Here is a 21,464-nt window from a genome sequence, read left to right on the forward strand (position 1 = left end):
GAATGGGAGAATTAAAGATACAGCTGTAATCGTTTTCTCTGCGCGCGTGTATGTGCATAGAAAGTGAGTCCCAGCTTGCTAGAAAAAAGGTATATCTCGCTTTGCGTATTTATGGTAAAACTGTGAATTATTTTTTTATATTTTCAGATATTGAGTTCCCGGTATTAAAGCTCTAGTACACAAACTGTATTAAAGTTTAGGATGGAATATGGCTGGTATAGAGGAGCCCACCTCTATGGATTCAAGCGATAAATACAATTTTACATTTAAGTAAACATGGAAAACTACTAGCTGCACTGCATTCTGGGGCTTGTCCACTTACATTTATAAAACTAAACAGGAATGTAAAGCGACATGTCTATCAATACCAGCACTTAAAAAACATAATGTGAAATGTTTTACGAAACAATAGTTGGAATTAAGTGGGAAATGTGAGCCGTGCTTTGCATATATATATATATTTGCATAATTATATATATATATTTCAATATGCATAGGATTAGTATAGCTTAAATCTAGTTACTAAGTAACAGAGCACTGTACAAAATAGGGTGGTCAATACAGGGCGAGAACATAGAGGCGAGACATGGGATGGGAGAACAATCAACAGGGCTTATCCCCTTTGGATATGTGTACAAATCGGGAGATCTATAGAGATCTAAGGGGAACCTGTACACATGTTCACATTCTGGCAAGGGATTTCCAGCCTTTCAATACTGGACTGAAATGGTGCAATTTATGAGCACCGTTTTTGCTATAAAAAAATCTAGCAAAACATATAATTTACAAGTAATTATGTAATACCTGAACAATTCCAAAATGTCGGAGAGTTGCACATGCAAGCCAAGCATGGCCCATTGGTCATGCACCAGAATAACAGGATTCCTGCAGGGAGAGGCAGCGATCCTGTGAGCTGTTCACTTTGATACTTCTTCCTTCATAATAGGGAGGAGGGTTACATGTCGCCATCCATTCTGAATAAGTGGGCCCTCGTTACAACCATACTTTTTGCTCAAAATGTTAATTTAAAGACTCATATGTTGTCTCATGTGTGCATGCTACAAGTCACCACTATAAAACTGTTTTGTTCCAGTGTAAAAATAAAATATACATCTTTAATCTACGGTGTCCAAGTTAAAGTGGGAATGAAATAGTAACATTGATAGGACTGTTGCAGTAATACACACACATTTTCAAAATACATTTCCAAGAGGAATTTGTCTGCGATTCTAAAAAGTAGTTAAACTAAATGCTGCAATCCAAATGTTACAGAGCCATTCTTCAAAAGGTGCTAATTATTTGATGAAAAACAAATTATCTTTTCCAAATGGTGCAGTTTGAAGGGCACAGTGACTCCCATGGCTGAGTCTGTTGTAAGTAAGTTTAAAAAGGTTCCTGAATGTATGTCTACCATGTCGGGTTTGCAATCACTATAGCTAAAAAGGTATCTGCACTATCAACTAATGTGATTGCCTGTCTCTGTGAATCTGTCTTTTTCAGACAAACCTCCTGAAATCAACCTTGATCCCACCTGACAGCATCTGAGGGCTGTTGCTGTTTTAAGCTTTACACCAGATTACTGAGCACTGGTGGATAGCATGTAGGTTAAACCTTCACATTGAATGTCCCAATTAGTTTCTTACTTTTGATATGCTTAACAATTTTTAGGAAACAGCATCTAATAAAAAATAATAAAATATTATTTTTTTGAAGTTATTGATAAATTAATATCACAGTAAATACATATGGTATTCCTTTTTTATATGAAAAGCAAATAAACTGCCCAAAAACATGTTGGTCGAAATTATCATACTCATGGATATCACCACCCTAGTAGCTTCCACCTATTGGCCATTAACTAAAACCAAAGAATTGCTCCAAGAAATAGAGCACATCCAAAGTAAGTACTTTGGAACTGAAGTTAACTTAGAAAATTCAATAACTTCATAAAACATTAACCAAAAGCTCACAAACAACAACCTCCTAAGAAACACATACAAAAAAGAAATAGCTACATTTCAAAACACATCTACTGAAATACCAGACCAAGTATGTGTCTGTTGTTGCAGAACATTTTTATAAAAAGAGAACCAAAATAGTAGCTACAGCTTCCAACATCAAGGACACTGAGGTATCCTGATGGTTCCAATAAGCTTTATATCTAGCAGCAGAAACTAAATACAAAATAACTGACCCCTTAATAGTTTGCACGTACTGCAACACAGTTTGACAATAACCAAATGCCATCACGTGCTATCACTAATAACTATTATTGCCACTTCCAAATGCTCCCCAACAATTTAACTTGCATTAGAGCATTTCCATCCAAACAGTACACTCATTTCAAGCTATAATATGCCTTCAACTGAAATTAGCCAAATTACCTTCATCCGAGTAACTAAAGGGCATATGTGGCAAAGTAGTATATTTGCATTAGATCTCAAAGAAAATGTAATAACTCTAGGAGTACAATGACCAATAGATCAATCTTTGATTGTACTAGTTAATGGTGTACCAACAAAAGACAAAAACATTTGGCAACAACTAGTCAAAGTTAAACAAGCCCTACAATATCTAAAAGAAAACAATGAATACTACAAAGATATCAACTTGGAGGAAACCTTGAGAGAAACCTCCCAAATAATTCACGATTCACCAGCAACTGGCCAATTTGAACATGTGGATCCTGTTACTGCAGACAACATTTTAGACCAGTATACAATTCACTCGCTACACTCCAAAGACACCATTGAAGATGCATTAGCAACATATGAAATGCGTTAAGCCAAAGGATCGCCTAATGAGCATATGGGAAAAAAAAGTGTAGAAGCATGCTCTTTTTGTCTACTCTTTCCTACAGGAAAAGGAGGAAGATATGAAAGGTCCACACAAATTAGTGCATCAGAATATCGCTCTTTATGAATGTATTCTGAAGACCCCAGATTCACACAAAATGTACATAACATTTTTCACCTCCTGTTTGAAAGTGAACTAGCAACTCTATGTTATGGAGTTGCACACACATTAAAAACAAGCTCTAATTTTTTAAACATGTCCGCTACCAAACTGCTTCAAAAGATAAAAGATGAAGTTTTGCAGTCAAGTATCACTAATTTCTTGGCAAACATGCGTGATACAAAAGAATACTGGTTCTGACGTTACGCTGATGTACGTTGTGTGTTGTACGTTGTATGTTGTATGGTAAGGAACCTAGGCCCACCCACATGGTTTGTTACTTTAAGTTATGCAGAGTACGCATGGGTTGACTTCCATGATGTCTTATGTACTGTGAAGAGGGATGGGGAAGTTCACCCCGTCCTCCCCGCCTATAAAATACATGACATGGAAGAAGGCCAGGAGACACCGTGATCGCCCTTACTATTTTGGACCAATTCCCAGTGCTCCATTGATTGACAAGTATGTCGAGAGGTACCCCCTCAGCCAGCCCTATAGGCCAGGTGTGGTACAGATTTACCCCAGAGTAGATGAGGAGCCCCAGGCTGCAACTAAAAACACCTCAATTGACAGTATTGATTAAAAGAGCCAAGAAGCCATATTGCTTATGTCGATCGAGACACCACGATTTAGCAGCATTAGACATGAAGCACGCGTGCCATCCGCACTGCGGGACACAACCACGCACTTGAATACATGAAGAACACGAGTGTACAGTTCTATACTTAGAGGACAGATACTATACATACTGTCATTGCTTTTATTATTTTGCCATTAGCTAAACGCAGAAACCGCAAGAGAAAGAGCTTGCAGATGCTTACATACAAATAACCTTATGGAACTGCAGGAGCACCTATGGGACCTGACAGAACCAAGTGTGACTAACCTGTGGAGAATATAGAATAGCATAAATACCTTAGAAGTTGTGGTGTGGCTTAGGAAAACTACATAAGGCCACAGGCCTCTCAGCAAGGATCAATCTGAGCTGAATTCAGGCTGGACAAGAGCAAACGTGTGAGACAGGACCCGCTGCCAAGGCAACCAGATTCAGATGACATTCCATTCCCAGAACAACAGTAGCCCCAGCTGCAGTAAATGTAAATAATTCCTCACAATTCAGAGCTGCACAGCTCCGAATCATGGTCTTGGAACTCGTGACCCAGCGAGCCAGGCAAAGGGCCGCAACCAGCGCTGAGAAAGGGAGCTGATCTCACGTTACCAGACAGAAGTTCACAACAAAGATGTTACAATGTGAAGACAAGTGTTGTGCTGAGCAAAAGAGCACTCTCATAGATTAAGGTTGTACACACAAGTTACAATGCAGACACATAGTCATTCGTATTACCTTGAAAAGGTACACCAAGAGCTGAGGACCTCTGCGGATCCCAGACCAGGGGACGTCAGCTCTAGCCAATCACAGTTTAGTACCCTGGGGGTGGGTAGCAATGGGCAAGAACTAATGGTAAGACCCTCACACTGAAACATTGTTATAGATAGTGATTTGGGGATGGACCAGGCCAGCCACCTGACATGCGAGGCCCAGTTGACTAACATGTATAGTGTCCACTATAGGTGGTCTATTACTCATAATCCAATCCAGTGGTCCGATAGGTTTTCTGGAGAATGGGCGAGGTTAAAGCATCACTCTGACATTATTCGGGTACAAAACTGGCCTGCGAGCCAGGAGAAGTTGAGATGTTCATGGATTTCTTCTGTCCCTGTACTGATCCCTGTTGTTTTTTTCTGTAATAAACTGCAGTTTGAACTTGCTGTTTGACTGAGTCCTCCGTTTGTCCTGTGGAAGGTGTTGGGCCTTGCGAGATGCCACAAACTCATAGTGGCCCTCTGGCATACCTCGGAGTTTGTCCCAACAACTGCAAACCAAAATAAAGAGGGAATAGACATAGAAACACCAGGATAACTCAGTTATCTTGACCCTGTGAATGTATCAAGGTACTTTCACCATAGCTTCATTAGTATGCAGCACTTTATCTGCAATAAAAATACCCCTCTGCTTGGAGAAGTGCAACACTTCTTTTGGAGAAAAGAATATCAATCCAGGGGAGCACCACACATCCACATGCTTTTGTGGATAAAAAATGCTCCCAAATTTGGCCTGGATAGTGATGCCACTGTTTTACAGTTTATTGAAAAATACATTACCTGTGACATCCCTTCACAAATCTTACACTTCCAAAAACATAAGTGTGGCAAATACTGCCTACATAGATATAAAAACAAAGGTAAATACTATACCAAAGGTCGCTTTGGCTTTCCTAGACCATTTTACAAAAAAGGACAGGTAAATAGCTTCATGTCTTCTGATAGACACAGCGCAAAAGGAAAATCCCCTAAAAACACATACAACATTGAAAGGAAAAAAGCATACAAGTGCATCAATGATTACAATGCATTCTGTACCCACTTGTGGAATGCAAACCGACATACAATACATTGCAAACAGTTCCACCAAAGCTGAGAAAACAGAGCTAAAAGACTTCTGGGATTACATATCATCTACCAAAATACCCAAACAATGTAAAAAAAAAAATGTACAGCTTTGGTATAAAAATGCTCTTCCATAGAGAATGCGGGTGCTACGAAGCTGCAGACCATTCAACAGGTGTACCCTTATATGGCAAATCTGAACACATTGGGCCTCATTACGAGACTTGCGCTCGGGACCGGCACCGTTCATTACGGGATGCACAATTACGAGGTTCCCTCACGGGACCCCGAATAGACGTCTGGTAAAACCAGACGTCCTTTCTGGGTCCCGCAAGGGGACCAAGGAGCTAATAAAGGGCCCATTATAAACGGGCCTGTTATTAGCTCCATCTCCATTCCCATTGAGCCCTAAATGGGAATGGGGATTGGTTCCTTCAAGGAGGAATTACCGGGTCCTCCAATGTTGGAATGACCCGATTATTACTCATTGAAGGAACCCGGTATTGGAGCCCGGTATGGAGGCAGCCATGCCCTTATTAATGGCATAGCTACCTCCATACTCATAATGAGGCCCATTGTCTGGCTAAAACTTGGTCCAGCTTCATCCCAAAAAAGAGTACTAAAATCCTACCAAGAGATGGAATTAATAGCCACAAATGATCCCAACACCCAGGACGTTTTAGAAAACAATTTAATTGACACATACTACCCAAACAGAAGTACTACTTTGGAAAACATGTGCTTGTATGACATAGCCCAAAACTACTCGTCCAAAAACAATGCCACACCAGATGAGACAACTGGCAAACAGTCCGTCTCAACTTGTGAAGGAAGTCTAGTAAAACTTACCAAACCCAGCCTAATTAATCATATAAAGTTATCATTTAAATCTCTACAACATAGAGAACTTTATTACATGGCCCTACTGCACTTTTATTATCTTGGAGAAAAGAAGAAGAAGCATTAAGCAACCATGACTCATTAGAAACTGCATTCAAAGCGTAGTGGTGGGCATAGTTTTAATCTGCAAGGTCCTGATTTGTGGAATCTGTTTCCCCAGATCTGAGAGCCCTGGAAACAACAGCAAAGTTTAAAAAGGAGCTAAAGACGTTCCTCTTCAATCTACTGCCCGATTATGTATTATCTGGTTGATTTCTTTTTTATTAATTTGATTTAGTTGATACACAACTTTTCAAATATTTACAAGCAATACAAAACCAATACAAAACAGATAGATAAAAGTTAAATAAAATCCTAAAAAAAATACAATGGGTACAAAAGGTACAAAAAAAAGGCACTTTACATTTCGCATGCATTTCAAGTAATTTAAAACCTCCAAACAAACAAGCAAAATTTAGGATAGAATGAACTAAACCACATCACATACAGCACAGATCATTTCCCAGCCTAAGTCTCGTAGTGTGAGCGATCAATGCTAGGAAGAACCATTCTCAAATATTGCACTATTGCAATCTGTACTCTCTCTCTTGGGGTTCAGAACATAATTTGCCATGTATAGTCTCCCAGAGACTGAGTATGAAAGGTAATAGTGTTCTGAAAGCATGTTTTTCGCACCAGTTTTAGGGACGGGAAATCTACTAAGAAATGTTGCAGGGTCTCATTTTGTTGTACATCTGTCATGACCCATTGAACTTGCCCTTTCTGGACTTCCTGGTCCTTATCGCGCCGGGGCTTATATTCTTTGTTACTCCCAATATGGCCGCAACAAGCGACTAGCCTCGCACAAGCTTCCACGTCGCACATGGCACGCTCTATAACTTGGCCACGCCCCCGCGGCCCAGCGCGTCTCAACGCTATCATTAGGTAGTGACTTGACGTGTGTGTGCTGTTCGGCGAATCCACTATTCCTAGATCCTGGTTCTTTCTTCCTTCCTTCACCCCTTCCCTCTAATATGCTACTGGAATCCCCATTCTTAGCGACCGCTACCTATTTTCCTGGACATCCTGGAACAGCGACCTTCCCGGAACTCTGAACGCGCTCTGCACCCGGACGAGACTCGAGCAAGCCTATACAAGACCCGGTCCGTCCACAAGAGGAATCCTCCTGCGGAACAGAGCAAGAAGCGATTCCAGGTGAGACGGGGAGAGATTTATGACAGTTTGCGACGCCCAACGAACAACACTGATACTGCTATGGAGGAAGCAGTCCAAGACCTTATGACTTTATACGTGGCATGCAAGAGCTCTCAACTGAAGTACAGAACTTAAAGGCTGAGAAGGCTGCGTTAAGGCAGCTTGTTTTGTCTCGCGACCCCGCTAACAAGGACAGTGTGTTACTGGGTGGAGTGGTAGACAAATATGATGGATCGGCAAAATCCTTACGTGGATTCCTGGATTCCTGCTTGGTGCATTTTACTTTTAAGCCCTATTATTTTTCAACTTCTAGGGTGAAGGTGGGCTTCATAATCGGACACCTCACAGGGAACGCGTTGACCTGGGCCACTCCCTTAGTCAACTCAAGGGATGCCCTCCTGGATGATTATGATGGATTAATTCAGGCACTCAAGACTATGTTTGACCGGCCAGAACAGGTTTTTAGTGCTCAGGAACGCTTACTTGATTTCCGACAGGGTACTCAGGATATTCTAACGTACATTACTAGATTCAAACAACTGGCCAAGGAAGCGGATTGGTCCTCAGAAGCAAGTTTCACTCTATTTCGCAGGGGTCTAAACAAGGACATTAAGGATGAATTAGCCCGGGTGGCTCGTCCTAGTTCATTCCAGGCTCTTATGGATCTAGCCATGCAAATAGACTTCCGAATCCAGGAAAGAAAGGCTGAAAGAAGAAAGACCAAGACACCCTTTCAAAAGAATTCGCTTGAGATCTCTGTTAAAACCGATTCTGCCCCAACCCCTGACATAGATCCGGAACCCATGCAAATCGGAGCCTTCCGTGGGCCTATTTCCCCACAAGAAAGGATGAGGAGGATCCACACAGGCCTGTGCATGTATTGTGCCTTGAATAAACACCCTTTTAGAGAATGCCCTCTAGCCCCTCCACGGCGTTCGGGAAACGCCAGCTCCCGATCCTAGATGGAGCGAGGTGTCGGGAGAAAGATGTTTGATCCACATCAATTCCATCCTTGAACTCTCCTGGACAAAACAGTTTGGTGATACTACAGGCCTTCCTCTCGCCCTCCAAAGACAAGACCTATCCCATTCTGGCCTTGGTGGACTGCGGAGCTATGGGAATTTTCATTGATCAAGACTGGGTTGTTAGACATCATATTCCATACGAGACACGAAACACCATGCAGCCGGTGGAAGAAAGTGACGGAAGACCCCTCTCTTCAGGACCCATAAGCCTGCAGACTAAAGAGATCCAACTTTCCATAAACCATCATCAAGAGCGGATTACTTTCGACATCATTAAGTCAGCTCATTACCCCATGGTTTTGAGTATGCCCTGGTTACAAAAGCACAATCTGTATATCAATTGGACAGCAGGATCATTATTCCTGGGTTCAGAGTCCTGTATGTCCCACTGTCTATCCCTGGACCCCTCCTCAATAACTCCTAAAGAACCACCAAGAGACCAAGAAACACCACTCATGGTTTCCAATATCATACAAGTTCCAGAGGCCTATCAGGGATATGCTGATGTATTTTCTACTGCCATAGTCCAAGCCTTACCCCCTCACAGGCCCGAATACTGTGCCATAGATACAGATCCCTCAGCTGTAATTCCCTTCGGCCGAATGTTCATGCTTTCCGAACCTGAGAAAAAGCCCCTTCGGGAATACCTAGACCCCGATCTTGAAGACCCTCGAAATCTCCAGCGGGTGCTTCGTTGTTCTTTGTTCCCAAGAAGGATACCAAGGAACTCAGACCTTGCCTCGACTATCAAGGCTTAAACCAATGCACCCTCAAAGATCGGTACCCACTGCCCCTGATCTCGGATATCCTGGAAGCTGTAAGAGGAGCCGTAATATTCACGAAGTTGGATCTCCGGGCTGCCTACCATTTAATCCGTGTCCGGGAAGGGGACGATTGGAAAACAGCCTTTAGAACACCCTTTGGTCACTATGAATACCTAGTCATGCCTTTTGGACTAGCCAATGCTCCTGCAGTCTTTCAGCGTTTTATGGACAGGGTGTTCTCTGATATGTTGTTCCTCTTCGTCATTGTCTATCTGGATGACATATTGATTTTTTCCAAGGATCCTCTAAAACATGAAGAACATGTAAAGGCAGTACTACAATGACTTTGTGAACACAAACTGTTAGCCAAACCCGAAAAATACTTGTTCCACTTTACTTCCGTTCACTTCCTAGGATTCATCCTTAGCCCAGCAGGAATTGGTATGGACCCTTCAAAGGTAAAGGCCATACTGGCTTGGCCCGCACCCACATCTGTGAAACAAGTGCAATCCTTCCTGGGGCTCACCAACTTCTACCGGAAGTTTATTTCTACCTTTTCCGAGATCGTTCAGCCGATCGTTGCTCTATTGAAGAAAGACACCCCCTTTATCTGGTCTACACCGCAAGATAAAGCATTCAAACGATTGAAGACGGAGTTCACGCAAGCCCCCATCCTGACCCAGCCCGACATAAATTGCCCATTCCTAGTGGAAACGGATGCCTCTAACTACGCCATAGGGGCGGTCTTGAAACAGGAACTTGAGGATGGACTGGAACACCCCATTGCTTACCTTTCACGAACCCTAACCCCCAGCGAGATACACTATTCCGTCCTGGAGAAGGAACTCTTGGCCATCCATCAAGCCTTCACTGAATGGCGACACCTACTTCTGGGTGCTAGATATCCAGTTCAGGTCCACACAGATCATCGGAATCTCCAAATCCTACAGTAGTTGGAGTGCAGGAACAGTCATCAGGCCCGTTGGGCCTACGTCTTTGCCCAGTACCAGTTTCAAATCACTCATGTTCCCAGATCACAAAACATGATTGCTGACGTCTTATCTCGACATCCTGACTACGCAGCCACTGAGGACAAGGCCTATCCTAAGATGTTTCCCAAACTATCTTTGTAGCTCAAGCAATTAACCCCCTGGAAGAAATCTGAGTGCAAACCCAGTCCTCTGACCTCTGGAAGGATATTTCAAGGAAGAATCCATGGAATCTAAGAGTCAAGGAAGAATATCTATTCAAGGACAATGCACTGGTCATTCCTATGCAGAAATTACAACACAGGGTAATAAACCTCTGCCATAATACCCTGCACTCCGGTCATCATGGTATAGCTAACACCCTCCGTCTTATACAAAGACAGTTTTGGTGGTCTCGAATGAAGACCAACGTACAACAGTACGTCAAGGCTTGTACTGTCTGCAGTCAAAACAAACATGATAACAAGAGACCGGCGGGTCTTCTACTGCAACCGGCGCTGCCAACAAGACCATGGGAGTTTATTGCTACAGACTTCATTGTGGAATTACCACCTTCCCGAGGGTTCAGGACCATCATGGTAACCATAGACTTGTTCACCCATATGGCTCATTTTACACCTTTGTATAAACTACCATCCTCCTCAGAACTTGCTGGAATCTTCCTGGAACATATTTTCCGTCTTCATGGACTTCCTTCCAAGATCATATCGGACCGAGGACCTCAATACGTCTCACAATTCTGGAAACATCTGTGTCGTATTCTAGGGATCCAACGTGCTCTCTCATCAGGTTATCACCCTCAAACCAACAGAGCCACGGAATGTGTAAATCAAACTCTGTAGCAATATCTTCGTTGTTTTGCCACCAAGGTTCAGGATGACTGGTCTCTCCTCATACCCCTGGCCGAGTTTGCCTACAACAATTCCGATCACTCAGCACTCAACGTCAGCCCTTTCTATTGCAGTCAAGGTTTTCACCCGTCTGTTTTACCTTCTGTTCTTCCACATCCCGCTGCAGTACCTAAGCTCGACTCATGGATACAGACTCTCATCAACATACACAAGGAAGCCAAGGAACAATTGAAAGAGGCTCAAACACGCACTAAGCTCTATGCGGATTCCAAGAGAAGATCAGCGCCCTCTTATTCTGTTGGTGATCAAGTCTGGTTGTCCTCGAAACTATTACCGCGACATCTACGGCCAAACAAATTGGCCCCTCGGTACTATGGACCATTTTCCATAAAGGAAGTCATCAGTCATGTCTCATTCCGACTCAAGCTACCCGATTCCTGGAATAAAATACACCCAGTCTTTCACACTTCCCTATTGAAACCTTACATCCAATCCTCCCGAAAATCCTGCAGACCCAGTCCTGTTGTTGTGGACCATCAGCTGGAATATGAAGTGTCCAGAATATGCGATTCCAGGTATAAACGGGGTTGACTTCAATACCTGGTTGAATGGAAAGGATACTCTCCTAGTGAGAGAACCTGGGAACCAGTTTCTAACTTAAATACCCCTCGACTGCTTAGAAGATTCCATCTCATACACCCGGGCAAACCTGGTGGAACAGGTCTTCGGAGGAGGCATGCTGTCATGACCCATAGAACTTGCCCCTTCTGGACTTCCTGGTCCTTATCACGCCGGGTCTTGGATTCTTTGTTACTCCCAACATGGCCGCAACAAGCGACTTGCCTCGCACCAGCTTCCACGTCGCACACGGCACGTTCTATAAATTGGCCACACCCCCGCGGCCCCACGCGTCTCAACGCTATCATTAGGTAGTGACTTTATGTGTGTTTGCTGTTCGGCGAATCCACAATTCCTAGATCCTGGTTCCTTCTTCCTTCCTTCACCCCTTCCCTCTAATCTGCTCCTGGGTTCCCCATTCTTAGCGACCGCTACCTATTTTCCTGGACATCCTGGAACAGCGACCTTCCCGGAACTCTGAACGTGCTCTGCAGCCGGACGAGACTCGAGCGAGCCTATACAAGACCCGGTCCTTCCACAAGAGGAATCCTCCCGCGGAACAGAGCAAGAAGCGATCCCAGGTGAGACGGGGGGGAGATTTACGACAACATCTGAACAATATCTGCAGTAATTTTGTTCTGGGTTGATCACTTTATGTCTTGCCAATACATCACGCGTACCCCATAAATTAAATCTAAACCTTAGGAACTCGGACTGAATACCCGGTGGAGGACATTTCATCAGATATGGTGCCATAGTTCCATAAGTTTTAATACCAAACATCAAAATCTTTATGGTGCGTGCACTTAGAGAGTGCCCCGCCCAGTCAGAGCAATATGTCTTTGCTTTAGCACGATCTGGATTCTGTAGTAACAGCTCCAGAGTAACATTAGCATCCATCATGTGGTTCAATATGCATTTCAACCATTTCGTTGGGTATAAATTTCGTGATTTTAACAAGGCAGAGGCTAGAACTTCCAAAATTGTTCCACTATTTGCACCTAACAGGCACTTGCGTAAGAGGGCACATGGTCTCCACCTTGCCTGTGCATGCAGAGACACCAACTCCAGTTCATAGCGTACCATTGCGATCGGAATCGCATTAGATAAGCCTAAAATCTCCTTCCAATATTTGGCCTCTCAGGCCTCCCATTGGGAAATTTTGTCTAACACCATGCTCAGGACTCCATACAACAAAATGGGAGCAACTTTCATTTTATAAAAATCTACTGCATGTTTAAAAGAAAATTTACTGAATTTTTTAATTAACATTCTGGACTGGGAGATCAATTGAAGTAATTTATGTGTGCCGTTGGACCCAGGTCTCCCTTAGATGGCCCGTTTGAGATTTCAATCCCCAGATATTTGTACTCAGGCACCTTTTCCAACTTAATGTCCTGTATCGCCCGTGAACACAGAGGAGATAGCCTCCTGCTTCCCAACTTAGTACTACAGACTATTACTTGAGATTTACCAATATTAATAATCAATCTGTTTTTAGAGGCATAGTCCCCTAACCTTACTAGCATACGCTGTAGACCTTGCAGAGTTTGTGACAGTAGAACAAGGTCATCCGCGTATAAGAGATACGGGATCTGCAGGGCCCCAAGCCTGGGAGGATCACCATTACAATCTGCAAATTCATGTCCCAGATCTAATATAAAGAAATTGAATAAGAATGCGGCGAGCGCACAGCCCTGTTTCAGGCCACGTTGTGTTACAATTGCCGTGACAGCTTCCCATCTAGGCTAATGCGAACCTGCATCGATGTATTAGAATGGAACAGAATGATCAGAGACAATAGGGAGGTAGGACACTCATACGCTTTAAATTTCTGAAACAGCAAATCACGGTCAACAGAATCGAAAGCTGCTTTGAAATCAATATTATCTGGGTGATTAAGCACAAGATGGTTTCACTGATTCAGAGTTTCATTCCCGGCACTTCTCCTTGCATTGTTTTAATGCTATTTGTTCTTGCCATTTGTCATATGTCATATTTGTGTGCACACTGAGGCCCATAGGCATTTGGCGCGATGGTATAAGAACTTTTAATAAATAAATGAATAAAGCAAATGAAAGCAGTATAACAAATGTCAATTTCAAACAATTCAAAGAAATGTTGGTCAATGAACGCCAACAAGAGGAATAAATTGAAGCTCAACTAGATTAAATCACTCCTGAGTGCAGTCAACCTTCCCTTACAGGAAGCCAAGAACTACTCATTCTAAGTGAAGCAGAACTAGCCATGACCGGGGTAGGGAATACCATATGTCAATATAAACAATCTGAAGAAGACTTGTCAGTGCTCAAATCACAGCTAAATCTACAACTCACTATTTAAAAGTCACTACAGAAAGTGAACATGGTTTTAACCATGAAACTAAAATGAGCAGCTGTAAAAGGTATACACCTCTGATCCAGTATTTAAGTGGTGAAGCTGGTTCTGGTAAAAAATATTCTTAAATAAAATAATCAGCACATTTCTACAAACCTTAAAAATCAACATTTTGGCTTTTGTAACAGCCCCCACAGGTTTTGCTGCCTACAACATAGGAGGTGTAACATTGCACCGACTATTCCTCCTTCCAGTAGATTAAAATTAATTAGAAATCTACTAATTATCAGCAGAGGCACGCGTAATTGTAAAACAAATGAAAGTGCTCCTAATAGATGAGACAAGCATGGTTTCCAACCTCATGTTGCCTTTAATTCACCTCAGAATACAAGAAGTCCTGACCACGAACAACTATTTGGAGGAAAACATGTAATTGTTTTCGGAGACCTCCTACAGTTAACACCAGTTAAAAGTTAACCTATTTTCTAAACATTTGGATACAAACAATGGTGCAACACACTGACAAAGTAAATCTCTGGCAACATTTTCAGTACAGATAACTAACTTAGGCTGCAGGCTTCACCTATGCTAGCATTTTAAAAAGCATTACAACTAGTCAGCTTACAGACGATGCAAAATCCATATTAAATACTAGATTACTGAGCTTTATGGGCGAAACACATCTGCTCCATATATCATGGAAAAATTAACTCAACAAAATATAAAATGCATGTCCTTAATGCCAACCCTCGCAAGCTGTAGTCAATTCAATGAGACAATGTTGAAAAAGATATGCAGCCCATATTGCATATGCGCTCCACAGACAAAGTAGAAGTGCACAGCATGAAACTACCTATGTGTCAACAAACAACTGCACAACTAAATGCCTTAGAAAAATCTATCTCCAACACGGTTGGATTGGTGAAAAGATTTACTGTGTGCCTAAATAGCAGAATAATTCTAAAATGCAACCTTGTTGTAGAACAGGTTTAGTTAATGGAGCAATTGGTACAGTTTTTGGCTTCCAAACATATCCACATGACCACTTTCAGTTTGTCAACATACACTTTGACAAACTTGCAGAAGTTAAAATAATTGGCTGCACAATAGCATGTTTCCTTCTTTTCAAAGACATATATGTACGCAGAGAACAATTTTATCCATCTCTTGCATATGCTGTCACTATTCACAAATCACAAGGTCTAATCCTAGATCACACATTGCTTGATATTGGCAGCACATTCATTAAGGGAGATATGATTTATGTAGCACTTTCACTCTGCATACACAATGGTCCATTCCTAGTTAACTTTGATGCAAACAAAGTCCATGCTGATATTCCTTGCATCCTAGAATACAACAGATTATGTGCACTGAACACCCCCATCTACATATGTACCATGTAACCTCAAAAATTAAACCTTTAAAAAAGAAAAGTAGTGTGAACAGAATCTACAACAGATCTCCCAACAAGACTGCTAAACAAACAATGACCAACTCCTTCTCCATCATATAACACAACCACAAAACTGTCTATTACAAACTCTACTGCACATCCATCAGAAAAGAGAGACAAATATATCTTCTCCAATAAAATCTGCAGGACCATCAAGCTATGCAGACACACAACTCTCTGGTCCATTTAAATTCAGCAACACAACTGGAGTAAATTGCTATACAAATGTAACAATCAATCTTCTCTTCCAATTGCCACGAATTGTTCACAACATTTACTTTAACGGCTCAGACTAGTTGTGCTTGCAAATGCTCGTCCTTCATAGAAATGCCACAAATAATCCTGACAGCACCTACAGTGTCTCAGGTATAAGGCAATCATTGGACCACTGTGCAGGAATTGTAAAATTGACCATAAACAGACTAGAATATCCTTAAGAATTCCTAATGTACTTACTACAAGTCCTGGAAACCGAAAACATCCCTATAAATGAAATCTTCCAGATTTCATACATGTGGAAGCATACATACACTCTCTGCAACCATTTTCACAAGAGCACATCCCTAATGAACGATGTGCATATGTATCCATACCAAATTGTGAAAACATTCCATTTCACCAGCTTCTGCAGAATGCAAAGCATGGCATATTATGCCATTTTTGCAATACAGCCAATTGTTCCAGCATGCAAATCAACTCACATAGCCAATATGTCATACTAGTGCTTCTTAGGTACAGTGCAGATGGTGCCAAAAATAAATGAAAGCTTACTAGCTTTACACACAGCCAAGTATCTCTTGGTAAGAAAACCTTCACAACAGTAGGTATAATATACCAAACTGGTACCACAACCACTTCAGGGGACTATACTGCATATATATAAAAAAGAAGTGGTTAGTTTGAATGAAACCACACCTCCGTTATTCAAAAACATAGGTTACCAGCAAATCTAACAAATTCTTGCTTAATATTCCTTCAACCCAAATGTGCTCACTAAACTGTAGTACAATGAACAGTTAGAATTTGCCAAGAGGTATCTAAATACAACCAATAATATTACAATAGTACTTTTAAAAGTCAAGATAGTTAGAATACTCCAACAGGTATCTAACTACTTAGAAAATACCCGTCATTGCAATACACTTGAAATACGCCATCACAATTCTTGTTACTACAAAACTTCTTCTGATGTCTAATGTAGTTAGAATACGCCAAAGGTATCCAACTACTTTAAACATTCTCTTAAAAACAACATACTTCAAACATACTATCACACTTACACTGACAAAGTTGTAGTGTTTTTTGTAATCTATCGATTTTTTTCCCCAGTGATTATTGAAGTCAATACAACAAGATGTTGTACCAGAGATAATACATAGAATATACTGTTTCAGGGTCAGAAAAAGTAGATGTATATGTAAAATTGTATGCCATTAAACTTTTCAACAAATTATATAATTCTTTTCCTTACAGAACACAACCAGATATTCCAGCTTTACTAATTATGCAAGTAAGTAACTGTACCAACTGTAAACAAATACATATTCCATAAGCACTATCCTCAATTGTACTACAATCCTAAATACAAGGTACTTTCTACTCCCCCTGCAGTACCTACAATTAATATACACATTACTATAATGGTTGTGGCCAGATTTTTGGCGACATGGCCATACACCTGCAAATAGCAAAATCGCCCTGAACCCCCAGCCATTGGATTGGTGTCTGCGGACATCGAAATTGATTGCGGTCTCAGCGGCACCTGCAGATCCTATTGTCGCCTATAAAAGCAGCTCTATATCACCTTCATTCCATTCTCTTACACTTTCTATTCCCTCTTTCAGCCAGCAGATAACCTCAAATGAGTTTTTCAAGCTGCTCGTTCACTGCGATGTCCGCGGACTACCATGGTGTCTGCAGAGCGGGCGGCACAGAGGCCCACTTTTTTCACCTGGAAAAACAGCTCCATATCATCTTTATTCCAATCCCCCACCCTTTGCAGGCCCTCTTTTGGCATTCAAATAACCCAAAATGTGCTTTCCAGGCTTTTCCACCAGTGCACTGTTCACGGACACTGGCCACTGTCCAACATGACAGTAGTTTCCATCATCCAATCAGCCGGCACATCCGATGCCCACAGACTTCACACCGGGCCCTGATTGGTTCAGGGGGTTGGCTGCGGACCGGATAGGGAAGTGAGTTTGTGGACCGAACCCAGTTATCACCTTTTTTAAGCTACTTTTTGGCAGTTTTACAAAAGAAACTACTGGCCGGATTTACAAAAGCACGCTTTCAGGGCCAAGCCACCGCTCCTGTCGCAAATTTGGTGAACATCCCTCTAGCGGTTTGGGCAGTAGGCGCAAGCAAAATCTTTTTTCTTTTGCGTCTATGAGGAAAACCACAAATCTTGGGACCCCCTATAACTCTGCCCCCCCGGATGGAACTTTAACAAACTATGCAAAATCAATACAAGGGGGCCATATAACTTTTCTGCAGAGTTCTGTGAGGATTTGTCCAGGGGGGCTAAGTTATAAGCCACCCAAAAAGTGTTGTTCCTATGGGTTGAGCAACTTAACCATAACTACAGGAACGTTACCACAGACCCCGGTATATATATATATATATATTTAGCACCCTGGGAGGCGCACAGAGCCAATACAAATGCTCGGAAAGCGGGCTATATTCACAAAGGTAAGCCTGCATTCCGGAACACTTTCGTTAGTGTGAGGCACTGACCTTCCCTGCTCCCCACTCCCCCTTCCCATTAGAACCCTTGTATATCACTGCACGGGTGCTAATGGCTTTCTTTTCTTTTTAAATAATGGAAGAAAAACATACCTTTTCATCGCCACACTGCCTTCCGTCAGGCAGTCCCCTCTTCAATGGTGATAACATCAGTCATCAACATTGAAGACAGACTTCCTAGTTTGAAGGCAGCTCAGCGACTGCCCTGAGGAAAAGGTACATTTTTCTTTAAATATTTCAAAATAAAGAAAACCATAAGCCCCCGTGCAATGATCTATAAGGGTTCTAATTCCCTTCTCTTTTTTTGTAAATGTTTTCCATAAGAAATAAATACATGTTTAATAATTTTTTAATAACTAAAATGACTCATTCCATAATTCTACAGAAATGGCAAACACACTTGAATGTCTCGAAAAGTACTTTTTGAAAGAAGACATGCCCGATGAAGAATGTATTCATGGTAAACACACAAAAATATGTTAAAATGCACTCAAATAATGCATATTAATAATCAGTTATTAAATTACATCTTTTTCAAATATTTTATTATCCACAAAGTCAAATTAGAAACAAATGAAGACAGTAATGACGAAAAAGCAATTCTAAATAGCAACCATGGCCAAATAGAAACTGTTCAAAGTAAAATTAATGCATTTTGCACTCAGTTGTCTCAATTGCAAAATCAAGTTGCTGAACTGTCTAATTATGTAAATAATCACGTGACACGTAATATTGATTTTCATTGCCCCACATATATCTGTGACTCATTCCCTCCACAATCACCCCAATCATTGCCAGAACAGTTTTATAATAAACTTTTAGATGAAATTCCCCCTGCCTTTCTTAATATAAATATTTATGAATGTCATCTGTATAGATTAGACCCACAAATGCTTTTCTTTGTAAACATATATTGTATATAATGTTCCAATGTTTGAAAAACATATTTTTTTAAAACTCAATTTTGATGTCCGTGAACTATTACAATGTCTGTGTCCGCATATTTGCATACCAGTGATGCAGTACGGATGTTTCGATGTCCGCAAATGTACCGCCAGATGAGGAGCGAACTATGCACTTTTAGTTTGCCTGTGAACGTCATTGTCCGGCTGTAGACGCCACACTGTGCATGCGATACGTCATAAATCACGTGGTAGGTAGCGGATGTTGTGCATGCTCACGGATGTCATATGACCACGCCCATGTGGCGCAATGATTTGTGCGTGCTTGAGGTCTGCACTTTGCAGACATTTTTTAATTCAATCTTCTGCCACTTTAGGGACTGTGAAAACTCTGACCTTTCACAGCTCCTAGTACCATTCCCACTTCATTCCTAAACTTTTTACAACTTTTCAAGGCCTTGTTTGGGTTCTGAAGTTTGCAGACATAACGGTAGCCCTCAGACATTTCCTCCAAAGGGACCGACCCACTTCTGTTAGTCTTTCTCAATCTGCAACATCAGCAGAGATTACTTCTTTTTGTGAGAGCAGAGCAGAATTACTTTTCAATGGCAAGTGCAATGGCCATGCTTCCACCTCCTGCTCCCCCCAAGGGGCAGCCACCACCCACCTAGAGGACCTGGACAGGGGAACAGGGGACCTGCAGCAGATGACATGCAGGAGGAAGAGAACAAAGAAGATGTAGTGGAGGAAGTGCCTACTACGTGGGCAGAAGGAGTTATGGGTGTGGAGGTTTTACACCACTGTTTCATGAGTACCAAAGGCTCAGGTGCCCCACATTTGCTGCACTTTGTGCAAACCTGTACTCAGTCATGGCCAAAAGGGGTAGTAGTCCTTTGGTACTACCTCCATGCACCACCAAACCCGCACCTTCCAGCCGGCGGCCCTGATAAAGGATTATACCTGCTGAGGAAGTAGGATTACTTCAGCCACTACGCCCTACTCGACCACTCCTGGCACCACTTGGGACAGAGGATCCCTCCTGCCATCTCACAGGCGATACAGGAGGCTGTTGACCTGTACCTAGTACATTATATCCACTGTGATACAATCATCTACAGGGGGAGGGGATCCAAAGCACCTTTGAGGGGGCTATGAAGGCACATGAAAAGGATGACCCCTTACCTTAGATTTTTTGCAGCCTTATATCTTCCTTTGTCCATCTGTCCCTCCCTTATGGTGGTTGGTGCCCATTCCCCTCCTGCTCAAAAAAGAAAAAAGGAACACAAAAGTGAACCACCCAAAAAAGGTTCCTCATGGAAACCGCCTTTCAAAGTTTAAAAAAAAGATCCAGAAAAAAAATATTTTATAGAATCCATCTACTTTATATTTATACATAACCTGAAAAATCTATTAGAACATCTAACATTTTCATTAGCATTACATTTTGTGCTAGTGAAAATTGTAGACAATTTTCATAGCAAAGGAAAGGTGACCGTCCTGACCCTCTTTTCCCTGCAGATACAAAATATTAACAAAGTAATAACCATAGGAAGTGTTTAGCCATCATTTATGCCTTTCACACTTCCCACTAAATATTACAATACCATCAAAAAGTTAGTTACCCCACTTTTCCGCAGTTATAGTCCATGGACAGTTTTACGGTTCGCAGACTATTCTGAGAATTAAAGGGTTGGGCGGGGGTTTTGTATTTTTTTTAAAGACCCTTGATTTTTTGGTTTGATTTAGTATACTAACAAATGCTGTACTGTATTTATTTCTTTTTTATAACTTTTGCAAAAACAGCATCAAACTTTTTTGTGGTTTGCGTACCTACGAACAAATGCTTTACTACATATTTTATTTGTATTTATTGAATATTTGTATGGTGCCTATATATCAAAAAGTGTTTCCAGGTGCCATAAAATAATGGGGGGAGGGGGGACAGAGGAGAAAAGGACAGTAACGATCCTACTAGGCCTTGTGACATTCGTATTGTGCAAGTGCAGTATCAGGAAGTGCAGGGAGATGGAGGAGGGAGAAGTGTAGCAGGGGGGCTTGGGGTTGGGCAAGTGTTAAGGGAGGCCCAGGAGGGCACGTGCTATGGGGAGATGGAGTGGGGGTCAGCTAGTTTGAAGGAGACGGATGGACCAGATTCAGTAGGCTAGTCGGGGAGGGGTGCCCGAGGACCAGTGCATATTTCACGAGTTCCCTTTTCATTATTTTCACAAAAACTGTTTCAAGTCATTCTGAACATTTGAAAGATAAATCTAATTTCCAACA

Source organism: Ambystoma mexicanum, chromosome 8 (assembly GCF_040938575.1).
Source record: "Ambystoma mexicanum isolate Mex_15411 chromosome 8, UKY_AmexF1_1, whole genome shotgun sequence".
Lineage (NCBI taxonomy): Eukaryota > Metazoa > Chordata > Amphibia > Caudata > Ambystomatidae > Ambystoma > Ambystoma mexicanum.